Here is a 24,326-nt window from a genome sequence, read left to right as displayed (position 1 = left end):
CTTCAATTGTCTATTTCTTCTTCTGTGTTTTAGCAGATTGTCTTTTAAAGAGTTGGTCCATTTCATCCAGGTTATCAAATTTGTGGGCACTGAGTAGTTCATTGTATTCCTTTATTATCCTTTTAATGTCCAAGGGATCCGAAGTGATGTCCCTTCATTTCTGATATGAGTAATTTGTATCCTCCCTCTTCTCTTCTTAGTTAGCCTCATTAGAGGCTTATCAATTTTATTGATCTCTTCAATAAAACCAATTTTTGTGTCCTTGCTTTTCTCTATTGATTTCCTATTCTCAATGTCATTGATTTCTGCTCTAATTCTTATTACTTCTTTTCTTCTCCATACCTTAGATTTAGTTTGCTTTTCTTTATCTAGTTTCCTAAGATGGAAACATAGATTGATTCTTCCTTCCTAGCATATGCATTCAATGCTATACATTTCCTTCTAAGCACTGCTTTCTCTGCGTCCAACACATTTTGATAAGTTGTGTTTTCATTTTCATTTAGTTCAAAATATTTTTAAATTTCTCCTGAGATTTTTTTTGACCTATGTATTATTTGTAAGTATGTTGTTTAATCTCCATGTATTTTGAGAATTTTCCAGTTGTCTTTCTATTATTGACTCTAATTCCATTGTGGTCTGAGAGCAGATATCATATGATTTCTATCCTTTTAACTTTGTTAAGATGTGTTTTATGGCCCAAAATGTGGTCTATCTCGATGAATGTTCCAAGTGAGTTTGAGAAGAATGCCAGTATGCTTGGGTTCAGGTAAGAACCCTCTTCAACGTTGCAGACTGCTGACTTCTCATCGTACTCTCAAGTGTCAGGAAAAACAGCTGGCTAGTTCTCTGGCCTCTTCTCATAAAGGCACTAATCTCATTCATGAAGGCTCCACCCTCATGATCTAATTACCTCCTGAAGCCCCACCTTCAAATATCATCACATTTGGCACTAGTATTTCAACATATAAATTTTGTGTGGACATAAACATTCAGTCCATTGTAATGACCTTATATAGAGATAAAGACAGTTTAGTCATTTCTGAACAACCTCACTCTCTACAAAATCTCACACGAATAATAGCACGAGCTGGGGGAAAAGCTGGGTAGACTACTCAAAACCTACACAATTTTGTAATCAGAGAGCTAACCAAATAATAACGGGTACCTTGACCTTAACTTGGACAGCCCCAGTAGGCAGCTCAGTGTAACTGGAGAGTGTCTCAGGTAATATCAAAAATGCTCAAAAACAAAAGAATGGAAAGGCTACTGCAAGAGAAATGGCGACAAAGGGTTCAGAGATGGGGTCTCACAGCTGGGGAGAGTGACTTCACTCTAACCCTGTCAACTCAGACTCAGTTGGGTTCCAGAGCCTGCACAACTCGAGAACATTCCCCCACTCTTATTAATTTCCCACTTTCTCTACTATCTTCCAAATGACCTCCCACTCCCCACACTTGTACATACATCTCTCTGCTAACATCCCTACTTAATGCTTCACTGAGAGAGAGAGAGAGAGAGAGAAAGAGAGAGAGAGAGAAAGAGAGAGAGAGAGAGAAAGAGAGAGAGAGAGAGACAGAGCATGCTACTGGATGGAGCATCTCATCTTCCCAATGCTAAACCTACAAATTTCTCTTCCTAGCACCAAAGGTCAACCCCACCTCGCCATCCAAAGTTTTCTCTCCATTATCATCCTCTCCCTTTCTACTAGAGGCACTTCTCCCCAACACACAATCATGCTCTGGTATTTCCCAACCTTTAATAAACAAAACCTTCAATGACCTCACATTGCCCTCCAGTTCCCACTATGTTTCCAGACTAACTTTCTCAGATTAACTTCACAGAAAAGAATTGAAAACAGATAATCCCCATTTCCTCACCTCCTATTCACTTTCCAACCCATTCCCTTGGCTCTTATCTCCACCACTCTATCAAAGGATCCTTATCAAGGTCATCAAAGCAATTCCTATTATCCTCATTTAACAAATCAGGACACTGAAGCTCAAGAGAAATTATTAGGTTGAGATAGTAAAGATACATACCTTCCCTTGGAGATAAGCAAGAGCCTAGGGCTGCCCCAAAGCACTCTTTTCAGGGTATTAAACTAAGGACTTTATCTTCCAGGGACCCCCACCTCTTTCCTTCCTTATGTCACCCTCCCTGTACTATATCTCAGATTTACTCCTTAAAATACCTCATTACTTTTCATTATTTTAATTGAGAAAAAGCCTTTGCTTGACCTATGAATATTTTCTGTGTAGGCCACTTGGTGTATATTATATTGATCACAACAACCTGAGAATAGGTGGGTTTATACCCTTTATACAAATAAGAAAATTTTGCCTCAGAAAGAAAAGAAACCTTCCTCATATCGGACAGTTATGAAGTAGTAGAGCTAACATTTGATCTGATCACCCAGATCCTGCTCCCCAGGCTGACTGCCCTTCATGATGGTTAGATCTCACAGTTTCTTAGTTGTTCCTATTACATGGTAACAGGGTAAGGGCATCACTCAGAGAGATGTGACATAGTCCCAATACCTCCATAAGGTCAGAAAACCTAGGATTGATATAAATTTGCTACGAGCAAACACGTAAGAAACTGATTTATATATTATAATGAGGACTTTACAATAAAAATAGTAATTGTCAAGACATTCAACCCAACTTTGGTGATCAGGGCATTTTCCCTTTCTAGCTCTATCTAGGAAGCTAAATTAGTAAGCACGAGAATGGTATAGATTTACGTGCTCATTCATATCTTATTCTCATTTTCTAGGCAACACAGATATTACACTTGCTCAGCACTGTCCTTAAACACGGGCAAGAGTGGTTCACAGCAAACCCTTCCCTCTACAGTGAAAAGTCCAAGTGTCTAAGGGGACATACTCACCCAGGCCCAGACTCCCCTCCTAGACTATGCTCCAGGATCCTGGAACCATGGAATTCTTGCTCAAAGAGCTTCAAGCCTGCCACCAGGGACTGCACAGTCCTTTCACCTAAACCTGTTACTTTTTAGGACAGATCATGCCACTCTATGTGCCACACTAGGCTCAAGAAGTGGCCAAGGGGTGGCTGTTTGTCGGGGTGTGGACATAACCAAATGTGTGCCCTTCATAGTGTAGAATTGGGCCAAGAATGTGAAGAAAAGAGAAGATGGGCCAGCTCTCCCTACACTGCCATGTTCTAAAGGTGCAGAAATCTCAAGACTAAGAATTCCACATTCAAACCTGGTTTTCCAGGTCATTTGAGATCAATCTGTCAAGGAATGATAGAGTATATTTTTATAGTTAGTTTACTGTCTTAAAACTTTTAACTGTTTAGAGTCACAGTACCAGTCCTTCTGTTTATATTCCTGCTTGGACTTCTCTACCCGCTTATAGTTAGGCAGGGCCATGTGACTAGCTCTGGGCTGCCAACAAACAGTTAATTACTGGCACAAGACCATTTAATATTATCTTTCCCTACCATGTAAATCGAGAAGACCAAGTATTTCAGAAAGCATACAGCTCAAGATGGTGATGCATCACAGGCCTAAGTCTGACAGTGTGGATGGAGTAGAGCCTCCCACAAATCCACAATGGATGTTTAGTGTGAACAAGAAAATAAACTGTTCTTCTGTGAAGCCACTGAGGTTTGGGGATGGCTCATTAGCACAGGTAACTTTAGCCCATCCTGACTATATAGAAATTGGTACCAGAAGTAGGATGCTTCTCTAGCAAAAACCTAAAACACATGACCATGGCTTTGTGGTCAGGAAGCAGTGAGAAAAATTATCTTAAGAGCTGGAAAGATAGTGGCGTATTTTATACAGTGGTATATTTGGTAAAGCATTTGCTTCTGGTGCCTTGGGAGGCAGATCACCTACCTAATGAAACTGCAGCCCTAGAAGAGGTAACAAAACAAAACACTGGAAGAGTGCACTGGTTATTGGCTGCATTTGGCAAGGTATTCAAGAAAGAGATGAGCTCAAAAAAGGACTATCCAGTTTTCAAGAAGTGGAGGAATGGAGGATCAGACATTTCAGATTTGCAGTATTAAAAGAACTAACTACTTCTCAACTCCCATACTAACAGTTTAAAGACTTTGAAGGTCATAAGCCTAGGAAAATCTTTTTTTTTTTAAATTAAATTGCCTCAGGGCAATGATAGATAATGTATCCACTAAGTCATTTATATGGATAAAATGACTGAGGAAGAAGATGAGATTAAGGGTAAAGATTTCCAAAAGAAGCAAGCCAGTCCCAAAATAACTTTCTTTGGGTCAAGAAAGAGAGCTACAGGAATCCAGGCCTCTTAAAACAATGAACGAGAAGGTAGAATCAGGCCCTAATTAAGAAATATTTATTCCCCTACATGTCATGATACCTGTCATGAGGGATTTCAAAATTGCTATGGACCAGTGACTCCAGTGTGTCTTCCAGGTTTCCCTTTTCCAATCTACTTTGGATATGTGGCATGGGCAAACAATAAACTAATACTTTTCATTGTGTTAAACCACTGAGCTTTTGGAGTCATTTGTTCTATAGCATAACCTAGCCTCTCCTGAGTGATACACAAGGCTCCTTAGTGTAATCCAAACAAGGTAAGTTAGTTAAATTTTAATGGACAGTGGTATCAAATGCTGCCAATCAAAGGAACCAACATTACCATACTCTACATCTCAATATAGATGTTGGGGGACCCAACAGTCTTTTCTGTCATCAAATCTTTCTCACTTGGTCACGTTAAAAATGCCACCAAATCTCTTGTGGAAAAAAACGTATCCAGTAGATACATTCTTTCTTTAATTATGTAAATAGCATTTATAAGCTATAGCTATCAAATCCTGTTCTTCCTCCTGATCTAAAAAGAGATTGTGCCTTTTAAAGTAGATTTCTGCTCATATCAAATTCCTTCTATTATGTTGATTTTTTACTAGTTCTAGGATGCCTCACTATTGCCACTATATACTGCCTGTGTTTTTACCACAGTCACCTGCTTTTAACAGATTTATGATCTCCTTTTCATTTGGAAAACTGTTCTATTTACTTCACTTCATTTCCCACTTAAAAACGGGGATCTGAAAGTGACAGTTCAGGAGGAACCATTATACATCAGTCCATGCGCCAAAAAGGGAGGTCAGACGCTGCCTTTACTAGAATTAGCTCTACGTTAGCTGTTCCTAAATCTTCCACAAAGATTTTATGTAGTCTTGGATCTTATTTGGCCAGTGAAGTCTGACGTTTCCAATTTAAAAACAACACATATGTAATTCAGGTAATTCCATATCTTCCCAGGCAAGATATGGAAAAGACTACATCACTTTCTCTACCTGTCAAAACAATTACAGGAATAGGGATGCTGGCTTCTAAACAGCTGAGAGCTTCCAACATAAGATTCATGGAATAAACATGGACTTCAACATATACAACCTTTGATCAATCTTCTTCTTCAAAATCTTGCAACCTCATGGACCAACAAGTTTCTTCTTCCTCTTTCTTATTTTAACTGAAGCAAGCATAAGAGGGGCCAGGGAATTTAGGTGATTATAAGATATTTTGAATTGCCAACCTAATAGAGGAAATCAAACGTTCCTTCTTTTACACACACACAGAGATACCATCTACTCTAATTTTTAAAAATCTGAGTAACATGTTTATGCTTTAAAACTAGAATGCTTTCCATCATCTACTCCTCCGACATTGTGGGGAAAAAAACTGGGATTAACTGAAACCGGTAAGTCACAACAAAACAAAACAAAAATTCCTAAAGTGTACTGGCGAAATTTATAATCTACAACATCCAAAGACGGATCTGTATTATCTTAATAATCCCAGAAAGGTATCAGAAAAATCAACAATTTTCCTATATACTGTAGATTTTTTAAATGTCACAGTGAATGATGTTCTACATCACATCCTCTGAGAATATGAACATCTTTCCCCAGATGTTTAAAAACAATTTTCTAGATTGCAGTTTTAAACATCTCTTTGATGTGACATGGTATTATCCCTAAAACACATGACACTGACTTCATGCTTCACAGAAGTACAGATAGATTTAACACAACAGCTCTACTTCACACAAGCTCTCAAAATCTCCAGCAGGAGCTAAACTAAACTAATTGCATTATGAAAACTCCAGTTATTCTTATGAAATATACGTCAGAGAGTGAAAACAGCATGAACACTAAAGCAGCTTATATTCAGTCCCAATATTTTACTGCTGCATGCATTTCTAGAAAACCCATTGTTATGGACTGAATTGTGCCCCCCAATATTCATATGTTGAAGCCCCCAATGTGACTGTATTTGAAGATAGAGCCTTTAGAAAGATAATTAAGGTTAAATGAGGTTGAGGATGAAGCCTTAATCCAATAGCATTGGTGACCTTAGTAGAAGACAAAGAGACACCAGAGACCACTCTCTCTCCATGCACACGCCCAGTGCATAGAGGAAAGGCCATGTGAAGACACAGCAAGAAGGCAGCCACCTGCAAGTCAGGAAGAGAGCCTCATCAGAAACCAAATTTGCTAGCACCTTGATCTTGGACTTCCGGACTCCAGAACTGTGAGTACATTTCTGTTGTTTAAGCCACCCAACCTGTGGTATTTTGTTATGGCAGCCCAAGCAAACTAATACATCTACCCTTCTAGGATATTTCAGAGTATTTTCCCCCAGGAATGAAAAAAGGAAGGACACTTAACACTGGGTGGGTCCAAGCCTTAATTATCAAACAGAGACCTTTTGTTTCAAGGTCTAGCAATACTAAATATTTCCTATGAAATGAAAAATCTGCATCTACTAACTGCATTAGTGGTAACCAACAGTAAAATTACCTGGAATCTAGACCTCCAGTCTCTTTTCCAAAATATAAAGGATGAGAGATGTTTAGGAGCTAACCAAGACCAAAAGATGTTTCATTTGGTCTCCCTCCCACCATAGTCCACTCTATTGTAAGACCTGGGGAGCCACATCTTTCTTTAGATTTTCTTGATCTAGAATTTCATTACCTCCCAACTGCTATGATGGCAACAGTGCCATATAAAGAAGAAACACTGGTAATTTGAGAGGAACTTTAACAAGATCCGAACATTTGTCTCACTAAGAAGTAGCTAACCCCGTCTCTACTTGGTACTCTTCCTGTTAAGTAGATCTGGGAAGGTCTTCTATCACAGGCCTATATGTATGATTATGAGGCTGCCATTAGAGGTAGCTGAGAGTTAATCAAATATCAAGCACTTACAAAGTGCATACAAATAGAAGCTATGGCAACGACAGCCAATTCTCCCCAATATCCATTCTTCCCTTATTCCTTTGTAATATAATCTCTGAATTTTAAAAGGGCAGCTATACTGAAAAAAAGTGAACCTTGACCCTTATCTCACATCATAACAAAAATGTGAGACAGATCATAGAATGGATCACAGACCTAAATGTGAATGGAAAATGAATACCTTCATGACTGTGGAACAGACAAAGATTTCTAAAGCAGGATACAAAACACAGTAACTATTTTAAAAATTGATAAACTGGATTTGATTAAGAACTGTTCCTGAAAAAACATCACTAAAAGAGAAAACAGAAAAGTCAGACTGAGAAGCTATTGGCAATATACACATCCAACAAAGGACATTTTCCAGAATACAAAGAATTGCTACAAATCAATAAGATGACAAACAACCCAATAAAAATGTGTGAAAGACTTAAACAAGTACTGCTCCAAAAAATATATCTATTTTTACCTTATCAAATTAGCCAAGATACACGTGAAAAGGTGCTCAACATTATTAATAATGAAGGAAATGCAAATGAAAACCATGAGACAGCATCTCACATCCACCAGAGGGCTTAATATGAAAAATAATAATATCACGTGCTGGTGAAAATGTGGAACTACAGTTGTAACTCTCACTGCTACCAGGAGTGTCCATTTATTCATTCACTGTTGGTAAACTGTTCGGCAGAACCCACTGAAACTAAATATATGGCTGTTCTGTGACTTAATTCTAGTCTTACATATGTTCCCAAGTGAAATACTACAAATGTCCACCAAAACATCTGTGTATGACTATTCATAGCAGCTTTATTTATAATAGCCAAAATCAGAACACACCCACACATCTATTAACAGAATGAATAAACAAATTGTGGTATATTGATAGAATGGAATGCTAATCAGAAAAAATATATATGAGAAAGAAAGAATAAACTATACATGCATCAACATGGATAAATTTCAAAAAAATTATGCTGAATGAAAGAAGTCAGACACGAGGAAGTACATACTACTTGGTTACCCTTAAAGTTCAAGAATAGACAAAACTAATCTAGAGTGATGGAAATCAAAAGAGTTACTTCTGGGGAGGTACTGGCTAGGAGGTGCATGAGAGAATTTGCTTTTTCTGGATGGATGTAATATTGTCTATCTTCATGCAGTAATTATACAGGCAATATGTTTTTAGAAAAATCATCAAGCTGTTTATTTAAGATTGGCACACTTTATATGCTCTCCCCACACCCATGTATTTTACATCTCAATAGAAAAAGTACTTCACAAAAGACAAGCAGACTATTTTTACCTAGTAAAAGTTATTAGGCAAATGCAAAATATTCTTCTTCAAAATAAAACAAATTGTGCTTAAGTTTCTATTTCACTTACCCCCAAAATAAGCTAAAATTAGATGATCAAACCTTATTCATTAGTATCAATGAAAACTTGGAAGGAAAATCCAAAGAAAATAGGAGTACATCAGTTAGTCCACAGCAATTAACTTAGTCAATGAAACGACGACTCCAAGTAGCATATTGGTAATGTAAGTGAAGCAATTTCAATGTGTTTTACCAAAAATACGTCTGTTTAATAATTTTATTTAACTATTTATTTTTAGTACCAAGGTGGGATGACATACAAGAAATCGCAAGAGCTTTTGAATCAGACAGACCAGTTTTGTCACTTACTAACTACACTGGTGTTGGGCAAGTTTCTTAATCTCTTTGATACTGAGTTTCTTCACAATTTAAAAGAGAGACAATAACACTCTGCAAAATTGTAGCATGATTATAGTAGGTATTTAAGAGTGGTAGCTATTTAGCAATAGCTCTTTGTATGCAAAGTATCATGGCAAGTACTGGAACCCCATCTCTAAGAACCTGATCAACTGGAAGTGACATTTAGATATAAAGATTGGTGATGAAGGAAAGAATTTAACAAGGGCTATAGATTACAAATTACAGGGTTCCTATCTAGCTAGTAGGATTGTGGAGTGAGTATTCTCTGAGCAGAGCCTAGAAGATTTTTGGGAAATTCACTTAAGACAGAGGAAATGGCATGAAAAAGCATAGCCTGCCAAGAGCATTTCCTGGCAAGAAAAAGCATAGCCTCAAAAACAGTGCACTGACTTCAGGTTCTAATGAGTAGTTAAGACCACTTGTGCCACTGGACTAATTCTGAGGAGTAAGACTATAAGGCTAGTAAAGCCACTTGGGACTAGATAGAAAAATGACCACTGTCAGGTTAAGAAGTCAAGGACCTGTTTTCTCAAATCCTGGGATGTCACTGAAGGATTCTTTCCAGGGAAATGACCCCAGTGGTCATTACACATGATAGAAAGGGAAGGAAAACCTCAATATGGGTGGAAATAGCATAGAATGATAAGGACCTAATCCAAGATGCTGAGAGGAGTGGAAAAAACAAAGATATTAGAATTCAATTTTATCAACTTCTTAAAAAGTAACAGAAATTGAGTTTCCCTGAATGATTCAAGTAGGCCTAACTTCAACTTTTAAAATGATTTTGACTGTCCCATAAGCTCCCCCAAGAGCAAAAAACGTATCCCAAACTAGAAAAACACATTGTCTAGCACACTGGAAGTGCTCAATACCTACTGTTGGCAAATGAATCTTTTTAAATATTCCAAATATTGAAACCTCTACGATAATACAATGTTCAAGGTAAAACATGTAGAAAAGTTAAAAATCATTTTTCCTTCCTGCTGAGTGGCCATTTTTCACAATATATGCCAAGTTTTGAATGTGCTCAATTTAATATTTAAAAAGATTCATTTGCAAAAGCTATCTCTATCTCTAGCTTTACCAAAAGAGTCAGATAGAAATCGCTCTAGAAAATTAGGAATGTTGCCACCTCAGTTGCTAAGCTCTTGTGTAATTTATATATATATTTTTAGGAATCTATCATTCATTGTGTCCTTTGCTGTGGCAAAAGAACACCTGCTGTATGACTCATGAATATTACATGAAAAAAATTAAAGAGTAAATTAAATCCAGGTCATATATGTAAGCTTTATCCAAGAGTACAAGATGATTTCATAATAAGATAACCTGTAAAATTATTAAAATAATTAAAATTAAAATAACTTACCACATTAAGAAATAAAGAAAAAAATGAGTACTTCCTAGGCACTAAGCACAATTCTTAGTCATTTCTACATATTAGTTCTTTTAATCCTCTCAGCAACCTGCTATGGTAGATACTTGTTATCTACATTTTATAGATGAGAAATTTGAAATATAGGGAAGTTAAGTAATTGTCCAATATTACACTGTAGCAAGGAAGGGGCAGAACTAGGAACTGAACTGAGTCAGTCTGGTTCCCGAGTCAGAATTCCAGTTAATAAACATAGAAAGAATAAAAGAAATGGAAATCACCACTAGAATACCACAATAATAACTGCTACAGGCAAAGTCAGTTGAATGCTAAAATTAGTGAGCAAAACTTTAAGGAGAAACAGGACATTTGCACAACCTCAAAATAAATCCCTCAAAATATTTATTAACTATTACGGTAGTTTTAATATATACTCACAAATCATTTGATATTTTTTCCTCTCCTTCCCTTGAATGTGTACTTGCTTCTAATAAACAGTGTGTGAAAAACGAAAAACAAAACTGTTACAATGGATAAGTCTGGCAGACACTACCTAAACTGTGTAATCAAGGTTAATGTGTTGATATGGATATCATGTGCCCCCAGATATGATGCAATGACACAACATCTCTGTGGTATTCTTCCTTCAAAGTCCATAACCTCAGTCTAATTGTGAGAAAACATCAGACAAACCCAAATTGAGGGACACTGTACAAAATACATGGCCATTACTCTTCAAAAGTGGCAAGGTATCGAAAAACAAGAAAAGACGTAAAAACTGTCACGGATTAGAGTAGATTACGTGACAACGAAATGTAATGTGGTACATGGATTATGTCCTGGAACAGAAAAAGAACATTGGTGGGGAAATATGAATAAAGTCTATAGTTAGTAGTATTGCTCCAGTGTTAATTTCTTAATTTTGGCAAATGCATCATGGTTATGTAAAATGTTAACATTAGAGGAAGCTAGGTGACGCATATATAGGAACACTCTATACTATCTTTGCAACTCTTTTGTAAATCTAAAATTATTTCATAATTAAAAGTTTTTTAAAATTTTGATACACACTTGTGAAAACAAATTTCAGTAAACCAGAAATAGATGAAAAATTTCTCAATCTGGTAAAAAGCATCTACAAAAAATGTACAGTAAACACCTTAAAAGTGAAATATTCTCCCTTAGGATCAGGAAAAAGTAAGGATGTCCATTTTAACACTTCTGTTAAATACTGTTCCAGTGTTTCCAGCCAGTGCAATAAGGCGAGAAAAAAAAAGATGAATAGAGATAAGAAAGACAAATTTATTCTTTTTTTTTTTTTTTTTAACAGATGACATGATTGTACCTTTAGAAAGATCTACAAACTACCAGAACTGAAAAGTGAATTTAGCACGGTCACTAAATACAAGCTCAATATACAAAAATCAATTGCATTTCTATATACTAGCAAGATGGTTGGAAAATAAAATTGAAAAAAAGATACCATTTACAATAGTATCAAAAAAATCAAGTGGCTAGAAATAAATTTAATAGTGTGTAAGTACTCCACAGTGAAAAACATAAAACAGTGCTAAGAATGACTGAAGAACTTATTCAATTAAGAGATTTACCATGTTCATAAATTGGAAGATTCTATTAAGATGTCCATTCTCCTAAAATTGTTCTACAGAGTCAATGCAATCCCAATCAAAAGTCTGGTAGACCTTTTCTTTAAATAGATGTTGACAAGCTCATTCTAAAATGTGCATGGAAATGCACAGCACTTAAATAGCTAAAACAATCCTTAAGAAGACCAAAACTGGAGGGTTTACAGTACTATATGTCAAGACTTAGTATAAACTACGGTAATTAAGAAAGTGCAGTACTGATGAAAGAATTGATAAATAGTTTAAGTGGAACAGACTAGAGTCCAGAACAGACCCAAATATATGATCATTCATTTTTAACAAAGGTCCTACTGCAATTCAATGGAAAAAGTAAAGTCTTCTCAATAAACGTGTAGAGTAGCTAGATGACCACCTGGAAAATAAATACTGACCCCCACCTCACAAAATCAACTGTAGATAAATCAAAAACCCAACTGTGAGGACTAAAATGACAAGGCTTCCGATGGAAAACAATAAGCAAATGTCTTCAGGACCTTGATGGAGGGCAACAATGAAGGTGGAAGAGAATTCTGTGGGCAGGGTACAAAAAAGCACTAACCCTCCACCCACCCCACCTCCAAAAAATAAAACACTGATAGACTGGACTTCATAAAAACAAATCTGTTCATCCAAAGGCACTATTAACAGACTAAGTAGGCAAATTCAGACAGGTAGAAAATACTTGCAAACATGTATCTGATAAAGGTGTCCTATTCAAAATACATAAGGAACTAAAAATCACTAACAAAAAGACAGCCTAATTTTAAAAAGTGGCCAAAAGATTTACACAGGCACTTCATAAGAGAAATCTGAATGGCCAAACAAGATATAAAAGGATGTTCAACATTATTAATATTCATGGAAATGCAATCAACTTACCCAAAGACCATCAATTCAGCTCCTTGGTATATATCCAAGAGATATGAGTATATACATTCACCAATGGCAGTTTCAAGAACATATACAGCAATTTTATTTATAATGGCCAAAACCTGAAAACAACTCCCATGCTTATCAACAAGAAAAAGGATAAATAAATTGTGGTATATCCTTATAATGCAATACTATAGAAGAGACATCACTAAACTTTTTCTGTAAAGGGTCATATGATATATAGTTTAGGCTTTATGGGCCATATGGTCTCTGTTATAACTACCCAACTCTGCTGAATGGACATGGCTATATTCAATAAAATTTCATATATGAAAATATGTTATGGGCTGGAATTGGCCCCCAGTTTGTCATCCCTTGCAACTTATACATGCAATGTGGATGAACAAAAGAAAAGCAATATAGAAAGAATAAACTATATGATTCCATTTATATGAAGTTCAAGAACCTGTGAAAATAATCTATGGTGATAGAAGTGAGGAGAATAGTTGACTAGGGGAGAGGAATGGCTCTATGGATAGAGACAGGAGGGAACTTTTGCAGGGATGAAAATGTTCTGTTTCTTTATCTGGGTGGTGATCACACAGGCATATACATATGTAAATTTCATCAAGCCATATACTTTATTCTTATGTCTTCATTGTTTTTAAATTATAGTGCAATTTGAAGAAGAAAACAAAAATTAGACAAAGATCAGAATACAGATCTGAAGAAATTATCTAGAATTCAACAAGGTCAAAAATATGTATAATATATAAAAGTGAGATTAAAAGACATGGACGACAGAATGACAAAGTCTAACAGAAGTCTAATCAGAGTTCTTAAAGGAAAGAATGGGAAAAATGGAGGACAAGCAACACTGAAAGACGTAAAAGATAAAACTTTCGAGAACTGATGAAAAACAAACCTTAGAGACAGGAACACAATAAATCCAGGATAAATGAAATGTCCACATCTAGACACGCTCTGTCATAAAACTGTAGAAAACAAAAGAAAGAGAAGATCTTAAAATCAGGCAAAAAAAAAAAAAAAAAAAAAAGACAAATTACCAACCAATAACAGTTATTTGAACTAATTCTAACATTGAAAGTAGAAGTCAATGGAATGTCACCTCCAAAGGGCTGAGAAAGATACTGCCAACCTGGAACTATATGTCTAACAAAATCATCATTCAAGAATGAATGCAAAATAAAGACATTTTCAGATAACATTTGCCATCAACAGTCCCTTAATAAACAAGCTTGTAAAATATATATTTGAGGAAGAAGAAAAGAAAGATCTGAGATGCAAGGAGGAATGACAAAGAATTCATGAAAAGAAAAAACAGTGATGTCAAATTTATAGGAAAAAAAATCAAAATGGAACTAAACTCTGGAAGACAACAACATTTCAGCTGGGAGATTAACTGGTGTCAAGGCAACTCATGCTTCTTGAATTATTCAAAAGAAGAATTAATAAACTTTACATTAAGTTGGTACATTAAAATTTTGAAAGAAACCACTAAAAGAAATAAATTTGTAACCTTCATACTAGTCAAGAGGAAGGAAAATGGAATAAGAAAAAATCCAAAAAGGTGGCAAAGAAGAGGAAAAAACCAGTAAGACAGGATAAAAACAACCCTAAAAGATAATGCTAACTTTCATCCTAAATATATCAGTAATTACACTAAACTTAATTGGACTGATAGATCCAGTTAAAGGACAAATTGTCAGAGTGGATTAGAAAAAACTATGAAGTTTTACCTATTTGAAAGAAATATTCCAAGCAAATGCTAACTAAGGGAAAGGTGTGACTAGGAGATTATAAAACAAAATGGATTTTAAGGTTAACAGGCATTTGGGTGAGGAGGCGTCACTATAGAATGACAAAAGGTCCCATGCACAGAGAAGAAAGAGCAATTCCAAACTTGTATGTACTTTCAACTTTTATAAAGCAAAGTTGACAGAATTACAAGAAGAAATTGAGAAAATTCATTATTTTACTGTGATATTTTTATTACACCAATCTCAGTAATTGACAGATCAAAGAAACCCAAAAATTGGTAAGGTTAAAAAAGATTTGAACCTCACAATATTTATGCTTGATCTAAGACATATACCTACCTTGCCCCAAAAGTCTGTGAATATATATTCTTCTCAATTCAAGGAGCAGTTTAAAAGCTAACCATGAGGCCGTAAAGCAATTCTTAAATTTCAAAGAATCGGTAGCATAGAACCCTCATTTGCTGACTACACTGCAAGTTAAAAAATCAATAACAAAAGGATAACTCATAAAACTTTCCACATTTGGAACTAGAAAATACTTCTAAAAATCTCAGAGGAAAAGAAAAAAAATTATAATGAAAAAATTTTTTAATTCTTAGAACTGAAAAATATACTACATATAAAACAAAAGAAAATAAAAATTGGTAGTATTTTCAGAAAGAGACAAATCAATGACCAGAGTAGAGAATCCAGAAATGAGCCCAAGCATTTCTGGGAATATGTATATGACAGAGGTGGCACTGCAAATCTCTGGTACTGGGACAATTACCACATGGGAAAAAGCAAACACATTAATCTTGATCCCATTGCATAAATAAAATATGTTCATCTATATATACATATACACATATACATGTCAGGTAAATTAAAGAACTAAATGTAAAAAATGCAAACTTTAAAACTTTTAGAAAAAGTTTTCAAAATATATTTCCTTAATAATAAAGAACATCTTAAGACACAAAAGCACAAAGAAAAAATTGCCTGCAGTTTATATAACCAACAAAGGGTTTGTATCTTGAACAATGTTTTCCAATAGAAATTTCTGCAATGATGCAAATACTGTTATATAATATAGCATAATATAAAATAATACAGCATAATAAAATATAAGAGCCACTAGTCACATGCAGCTACTGAGCACTTGAAATGTGGCCTAGAGTGACTGAGGAACTGAAATTGTTGAAGTAAATATAACAGCATGTTAGCATTTTAAACTCCCTGATGAAGGTCAATGAAGGTCTGTTATGTTTTCATATACTTTTCAGTATTTAATTTTTTTATAAACAATTTGATTTTAGCTTATATTCTATATGAAACAATTTCAATTTTGCAAAAAATACGTAAAAGTCGCTTTTCAGAAAGCAAGCACAGTAAAATGTTCACAGTATTATCTGTGAATGATTTTTATTTTCTTCTAGATATTAAAAAAATTATTAAAGATTAAAAAAAATAATTTAATGAACATTGATGTATCCACAACAGAGTTTACGAAATAAAACATTATTGATATTATTTAAATTCCCTAGGTACCTCTTCCTGATCATGACTTTTCTTTTTTTAAAGAAAAGCTGGACAGCTGCAGGTTTCTTCATTTTGTGACACCCATATTTTAATATACTTTGGGGGAAATTTAATATACAGACATTACATGTAGCATTCAACAGAGAGTTATAAAGCAAACACCCATGTCACCACTGCCCAGGTCAGGAGATAAAAGCATTTTCAGCATCCCAAAACCTTGCAGTGTGTCCCTTCACATTCATATTCCCCCTCTTCATCCCCAGGAGATGATCACTAACTTGACTTTTATGGTATTAATTTCTTTACAATTTTTCTTTACTATTTTTAATGCTTACGTATGCACCCCTAACAACAGCTTTATTTCACCAGGTTCTGAATTTCACATAGATGATAGTCTTCTTCAGCAACTTGCTTTTTTTTTTTTTTTTTTTGGCTCAACATTATTGAGACGCATTTGTGTTAAGACACAAAACTACTTCATTCACCACTGTACTGGGTGGGTTCCATTTTATGACTGCAGTATAATTTATCTTCCTCCTTCAGATGGACATGAAGGTCGCTTCCAGCTTTGGGGTTTTACAAATAACACTATAGTAAACCCTCTTGTACACGTCTGCTTTTGTATATGTATGAAAATTTATCTAGGGCAGTGGCTTTCAAACTTTTTTGACCATGACTCATACCGAGGAATGACGTTTTACATCATGACACACATCTGTGTGTGTATAAAACCGAGGGAAAAAAAGAAAAGTTTCATGAAGCAAATACCCTATGACCTGAGACATATTCTGATATTTTCTATTCTCTGTTGGTTCGTGTTTTACAAATTCTGATCCTTACCCACTTAACTGATTTCACGACCCACTAAATGGGCTTCAAGCTTTGAAAAACATCATGCTACAGGATAAATACCCAGGAGTGGAACTGCTAGGACGTGCAGCACAGACGTCGGATGTTGTCAACTTTTCTAGATCCTTAACTTTAAGTAAATGTTCTTATCTAATTTACCACTCTATAACTTTAGAGCTAAAACTGTGAAACATCAGCTCGTTTTATCTTTTCCTTTGGTCGTTAAACAGTATTAATCACTTACCATGTGCTAAGTATCCACTGGGCTCCGAGCGAGACTGATGGGTTAATACACAGTAGGGGGGGCGGTGGGGGGGAGGACATAAGGGACCAGGACCTCAGTGAGGCCCCAGAAAGCTCACAGGAGGGGCCTCCGATCCTGCCTGGGGAGGGAGGGGTTAGAGAAGGATTCCTGGAAGAAGGAGGACCTAAGCTGAGTGTTTCTATTTTTAATTTTTATTGGTTTCCTAAAACATAAAAGTAACACATTTGTTGGGGGAAAAAAAAGTCAAAATTACAGGAGTATGTTTATTAAGAAGTAAAAAAACCCCAGCACTGCCCTTAAAGTTTGATGCTGAGACTAAATAACCAAAGTTGCATTATCAGTTATCCTAGGAAAATTTTAAGAGCCCACATTTTAAAACAGTCTTAAGAGCATACCTGATAGGGTCCCTAATACTAAAGCATAAAACGAGTCACATTTTCCATAATGAATGTAAACGCAAACATTTCATGTTTAGTCACATTATTACTTTTCACAGACTTTTTTCCTGGCCTTTTAGCAAGGTTAGATTGCCAGGTTTCAAAAACCGAGGTCTATTTACCGCATACCAACTATACGCGAGCGCTTCAAAAAGTGGCATTAAAAACGACCAGGCGAAAGAATTTGTTGTTCGAGCCGACTTGGCTTGCCCGGTGACAATTCGTCAGAGTTTCACACTTCGTCCCGAGGAGCCCCGGACCCCGTCACGTACACGGCGCGTCGGCACCGGCACACCCTCCCGAGCGCGGCACGGAGCCCAGCGCGGTCCTCGCTCCGCGGCAACGCCACCACCCCGCCGTCCCCGGGCCGGCCGCGGCCCCACGGCCCCCGAGCGCGGCCGCGAGCCCCCTACACCTACCCTGCGGGGTCCGGAGCCCCCCGGAACTCAGGCGCGGCAGCTCGGGCGCGCCGCCTCCGCGGCCATGACGGCGACCCGGGGAAGCGCCCCGCGCGCCAAGGCCCGCGGTCCGCCGGGCTGGGAGGAGAGCCGCCCCGTCCGTCCGTCCGTCTGTCCGCCAGGAGAGTGAGGCCAGAATCCGCCCCAGACGTGTCTAAATCAAGGCTCGGGGCGGTACCGACGGGCTGAATGACAAATGGCAGATGCCGTGGGCTTTGCCGCCCTCGGCAGCCGCGAGGATGGCTGCGCCGAGGAGGCCGCGCACAGGCGGAGCCCGGGAGCCGGAACGGCGCGTCCGCGAGGAGGGCGCTGGGGCCCCTGGCGGGGGCGTCACGTGGCAGGAGGAGGCCCCGCTGGGGAGCCAGGGGGTCGGCGGCCTGGGCGGAGGAAGAGGACAGGCGCCCAGACGCCTGGCCGATTGAGTCATCCGTGTGGGCTAAGCCAAGGTCGCCCAGGTGCAGAGCTGGCGCAGGTAGACCCGAACCAGCCCGAAGCCCCGTACCGTATCGGGGACTGTTCACTTAAGTCACCACCAGGATGAACCGCCCAGAGCCAAATCATAAATGAGAAACACGACAGATGCTAGGAGAACACTGCAATAGGCCAAACTTACCTCCTATTCTCCTATTCGTGCCGCGTGGAAATCATGGCAGCCTAAATGTACCCACTAAATGTGAGCCAGGCACTGTGCTAAGCGCTTCACAGGTAAATAAACGCAATCCTCACGACCCCCCAGTGAGAAAAACTACTCCTCCCGGTCTTACAGCTGCAGAGACTAAGGCGCAGAAAGATTAGACGGAAATTATTTTATAGTTGTGGAATCATTCTGTGTATGCTTTAAGTAATTTTAAAATGTTCTTTGGATTTAAGAAAAAGAAACAAGCAAATCTCCAGCGGTTGCTTTCTTCCCTGCAAGATACACGTGCCTAAAAGAGGCCTGTAAACACTAAGTAAAAAGACTTAAATGTTTCTAGGCCTTCATGTAATATGGAGCTCACTCCAGGTTTCAGACAGTCCCATAGCTCTGAAATATGACGTAAGAACATCTCACACGTCTATGCATCTTCACCGCTATCTCCGGATTTCCATCGCTTGTATTACTTTTGGCTTACCAGCGCTTAGTACATTTACAAGTGCTCCACCACCTTATTCTCCCAGATGGTCAGTCTTAATTCTATACTTAAATGAATTCAGTGTTCATCATAACGTATCCGTTCCTGAATTATTTTTATTCATTGCTTGATGGACTGCTCGTTTTCAAGTTGTTTTCTTAAGGAGCGCTTATAATGTTTTATCTGCTTTTTATCTCTACACATTTAAAAAAAAAAAAAAAAAAACGGAGCGAGGCAAATATTTTGGATTCACACCTTCCTTCAACACCTAACAGAAAAAGAAGGTAACTGCTTCACTGATTTTTGACATCATAGATTTCTGTGGAGAGAACTGAATCCTATGTGATTTTCCCTGGGAGGTGATTTGATTTTTCTGCTTGGATGCCTGAAGAATTCTTTATCATTAAAGTACCCTGTATATCCTTAACTGGGCTATGTCTCAGTGTCAATTATTCTGTATCAGTTTTTTTCCCCCGAGTATACAGTATGATCTTTCAACTTACAGATTCCATTCTTCTTAGTATAGTATCCCATTCATATTATATATCTGAATAAATTTATCTTTCATTGGTTGGCTTTTCTACTTCACAGTCACCAGTTGTTCTTATACTTGATCTTTATTTTCCGTATCCATCTTCTTTTGATTTGCATTCACTGTGATTCTCTAAAAAATTCTGTTCATTGGGTTTTCTAGCTTATTGGATTAAAATTATGTTCTTTTGAAAATCGATTTTCTCAGCTGTGCAATTTCCTTTTTCATCACATTCTCATATTGTCCTTGAACTACTTTGTGAAATCATACTATTTTTTCTGTTGAGTCAAACACATAAAAGGAATATAAATTTCTGTTCCTTTGTTGTGTTTTCTTCCAGACTTGGTTCTTCATCTGTCTTCTGCATGCTATTTTCCTTGCTTCTCACCCCCATCTCCCATGTTACAACATGTTTACACAACAGCTATGTCATCTCTTTTATCTTGCTTATCCTTAAACGTTAACAACAGACCTTGTTTTTGCACTAACATACTGAGAGTGAATTCCCAGTGCACTTTCCTCTTCACCTGAGATGTGTTTGTCTTCCCTATCCAGAGCTTCAGTTTTAGGGCTGAGTGTTGTTTCTATCTACCTTTTCTGTGACCTGAGGGTTTTAGGAAGATGGGGGATTGTAGAACTCTGATTGAAGCTGAATACAGAGCTTGCTGGGGAAAATCAGCCATCACTTCTGAGGTTCCTTTAAGTCCTCACCAGTCCACCTTCAAGCCAGCCAAGGGAATATTCCATGCCTATACGCTTCAGTTCATTTGCCCAGTTGAGCACAGTACCCCAGAAGGTGGCAAAATGTCCTGCTTTGGGCAAGATCCAACAGTGCTATGTAAAGGTTCCCTGATGTTTCACAAGGATGTCACTGACTTCTTTCCCAGTTGGAGGACATCTGTGAAAATTCTCAGGATTTGGTCTGATCATCTTTTTCCTCAGTATGTCTTGCAGGGGGGTGGACGGATATAGACACCACACATCTGCAGACTCTTTGGCATCTTTGCTTTGCCATCACTTCTCACATTTTACATCATAAGGTTGTACTTCTTTCTTCATTTGCGGTAGGTGAGGATTTTGTTGTTTGTTTTTTGCTGTTTTCTTTGTGTGGTTTAGGATTTTGCTTTTGATTTTTTTTAATGCTTCTTTGTCCCATCTTTATCCACAAGTCATCAATCAGACTGTCTCTCCTGTTGGTAATGAATTATATGAAAATCCTTTTTTACCTTTAGGTTATTTCCACAAAGTTCTCTTGGAACATGAATATTTTGACCTGGCAACTGTGACACCCTCCTTTTCTCCAGGCCTTCCCTCAGTGACACATGCCTTGGCATTACAATGTGCCCCAACAAAGGTTCTAGAGCAAAGGTTGTAAACTCAAATCTCTATGGAGTTTAAAACAAAAAAGAGCGGGATTATGGTAAAGTGAAAAGATCATTCTTTGTGTAAGGGGCAGATTCTATACAGTTCAGGCCAGCGTTGCCAAGCGTATATAATTTTCAGGAAAAGCATGGTATATAGTGTTTCAATATAAAATTCCTTAATTTTGGAAGCACTATGGAAGCCAACTGAAGTATCTCTCAAGGCCAAATTGGACCAGTGGGTTACCAGTGTGGTCCCTGTTATAGAGAACCATTCAGGATAAATTTTACGATCATGGTTTTTCTCTTCTAAGTATTCTGAGATACAGTTTTGTTCTCCCGACTCTTCAATGACTTCCTAAAATGTCTTTAGCAAATATAAAGCAAGAAGATCCATGCTGACATGTTTACCATTTGAAACAATGTGTTAGGACCCAACACTTTCACAAACAGGTGTCACTGGAGTAACAGCTATGATCATACTAAAATTAATACCGTGAAAGCAGAGAGTCTATATAGATTATGACCATGTTAACAAAATAGCAGGAAAAAAGATTTTTCAGTTGATGCAGAAAAGGCATTTGACAAAATCCAACACCCATTCTTGAAAAAAAAAAAAAAACTAGGAAAAGAATGGAACTTCCTCAACCTGATACTGGATGTATTTGTTTCCTATGGCTGCTACAATAAACTACCATAAATTTGTGGCTAAAACGAGAAACGTATTCTCTCACAGTCCTGGAGGCCAGAAGTCCGAAATCAAGGTGTCAGCGAGGCTTCACTCCCTCTAGTGGCTCTAGAGGTGAATCCTTCCTCGCCTCTTCCAGCTTTCGGTGGCTGTTGGCATTCTTTGGCTTCCTTGGCTTCCTTGGCTTCTGGCCACATCACTCCAATCTCTGCCTCTATTTTCACATTGCCGCCTTCTATTTTCACATCGCCTTCTCCTCTGTGAGTGTCCTGTGTTTTCTCCCGTGTGCGTCTATCTTATAAGGATACTTGTCATTGCATTTAGGATGCACCTGAATAACTCAGGATGATCTCTCTTCATCTCAAGACCTTTAACTTAATTACATCTGCAAAGACCCCCTTTTTACAAATAAGGTAACATTCACAGTTTCAGGGGTTAGGATATGGATATATCTCTTGGGGATCCATCTTTCAACCCTCTTATAATAGGCAAATTCACAGTCAGCTTTGTTGTGGAAATTGACAAGCTGACTTTAAACTTTACATGGAGATGAAAAGAACGTAGAAGAGTGAAAATGAAAAAGAGAAACAAAGTTGGAAGACTTACACTAACTGATTTTAAGGCCTACTACAAAGCTACAATAATCAAGTCTGGATCATACTGGCTTAAGGATAAATGGAAACATATATTGAGTCCAGAAATAGACCCACACATATGATCTATTGATTTTGGACAAAGATACAACATAATTCCATTGGAAAAAGATAAATGGTATGGGAACTGGTTATCTGTGTGGAGAAAAAAAAAAACTTACACTTAACGTCATACACAAAAATTAGATCACAGACCTAAAAAAAAAAAGCAGGAGCTTCTATTACTGCCCTGTCCAATATGGTAGCCACTAGCCATATTATTGAGCACTTGAAATGTGACTGGTCCAAACTGAAATGTGCTGTAAGGATAAACTATACTCCAGCTTTCAAAGACTTAGGATAAAAAAGAATGTAAAATATTTCATTAATAATTTTTATACTGATTACATGTTGAAATGACAGTATTTTGGACGTACTGGTTTCAATAGAATATATGATTTAAATTAACTCCAATTGTTTTTTAGTTTTCTAATGTGGCTACTAGAAAAAGTTACATGTGTAGCTCACATAATTTCTGTTTGACAGCACCATTCCAGAAGAAAACATAGGAACAGGCAAAGATTGTTTGGTTAGGATGCAAAAAGCAATGACCACAAAAGAATAAATTGGTAATTGGATTTTACCAAAAATAAAACCTTCTGTTCTTCAAAAGAAAGCATTAAGGAATTGAAAAGTCAAGCCACATACTGGGAGAAAAATATTCACAACGGATATCTCTAACATAGGACTTGTGGGACTTCCCTGGCGGTCCAGTGGTTGAGACTTCACCTTCCAATGCAGGGGGTGTGGGTTTGATCCCTGGTCGGGGAGCTAAGACCTCACATGCCTCGTGGCCAAAAAACCAAAACATAAAACAGAAGCATACTGTAACAAATTCAATACAGACTTTAAAAATGGTCCACATCAAAAAAAAGCTTTAAAAAAAAAGTATTAACATAGAACTTGTTAGAGTATTTGAAGAACTCATACAACTCAATGATAAACAACGCAATGAAAATGGATAAACACTGGAAAAGACACTTCACCAAAGAAGACATATCTATGGCCGATAAGCACATAAATGACTCTCATTTCCTCAATGACTAACACAAATTAAAATTATAGTGAAATACCGTACATACCAAGTGGAATGACTAAAGCTTAAAAGACTGACAATTCCAAGTGTTGCCAACAAGGGAGAAAACAAGAACTCTCAGACACTGTTGGTGGGAACATAGCACAGTACAACCACTCTGGAAGACTGATTGAAAGCTTCATATAACGTTAAACATACACTTACTGCATGACCCTGCAATTCTACTCCTAGGTATTCATCCAAGAGAATTAATAACACGTCTACACAAAGACTTATACATGGACTCCCCTGGTGGAGCAGTGGTTGAGAACCCACCTGCCAATGCAGGGGACACGGGTTCAAGCCCTGGTCCGGGAAGATCCCACATGCCACAGAGCAACGAAGCCCTTGCGCCACAACTACGGAGCCCACGCTCTAGAGCCCGCGAGCCACAACTACTGAGCCCACGTGCCACAACTACTGAAACCCGCACGCCTAGAGCCCGTGCTCCACACCAAGAGAAGCCACCGCAATGAGAAGCCCGCGCACTGCAATGAAGAGTAGCCCCCGCTCGCCGCAACTAGAGAAAGCCCGCATGCAGCAACGAAGACCCAACGCAGCCAAAAATAAATAAATAAAATAAATAAATTTAAGAAAAAAAAAGACTTGTACACAAATATTCCTATTAGCCCCAAACTGAAAACAACCCCAAGGGCAGTAATGAAATGAGCAA

General features: G+C 37.6%; 1 protein-coding gene across 4 annotated transcripts in view; it reads right to left on the bottom strand.

Annotated features, from left to right (window-relative positions):
- The window catches only part of PLAGL1 (PLAG1 like zinc finger 1), a 94,893-nt gene that overhangs the window by 47,566 nt on the left and 23,001 nt on the right, over positions 1-24,326 (bottom strand). For 2 of the 4 annotated variants that reach the window (XM_061207316.1, XM_061207313.1), the window contains exons 1-2: positions 18,155-18,708; positions 13,808-13,877 (exon numbers count right to left, since the gene is read on the bottom strand). The gene's annotated coding sequence lies outside the window, so the exon portion shown is untranslated. Of the gene's footprint in view, positions 1-13,807; positions 13,878-18,154; positions 18,709-24,326 lie in introns of those variants that run through there. The other 2 variants (XM_061207314.1, XM_061207315.1) reach the window with 2 other exon arrangements.

This window comes from Eubalaena glacialis, chromosome 12, assembly GCF_028564815.1.
Source record: "Eubalaena glacialis isolate mEubGla1 chromosome 12, mEubGla1.1.hap2.+ XY, whole genome shotgun sequence".
NCBI classification, from domain to species: domain Eukaryota; kingdom Metazoa; phylum Chordata; class Mammalia; order Artiodactyla; family Balaenidae; genus Eubalaena; species Eubalaena glacialis.
The sequence above is the reverse complement of the archived record's forward strand: the minus strand, read 5'-3'. Positions and strand labels throughout refer to the sequence as shown.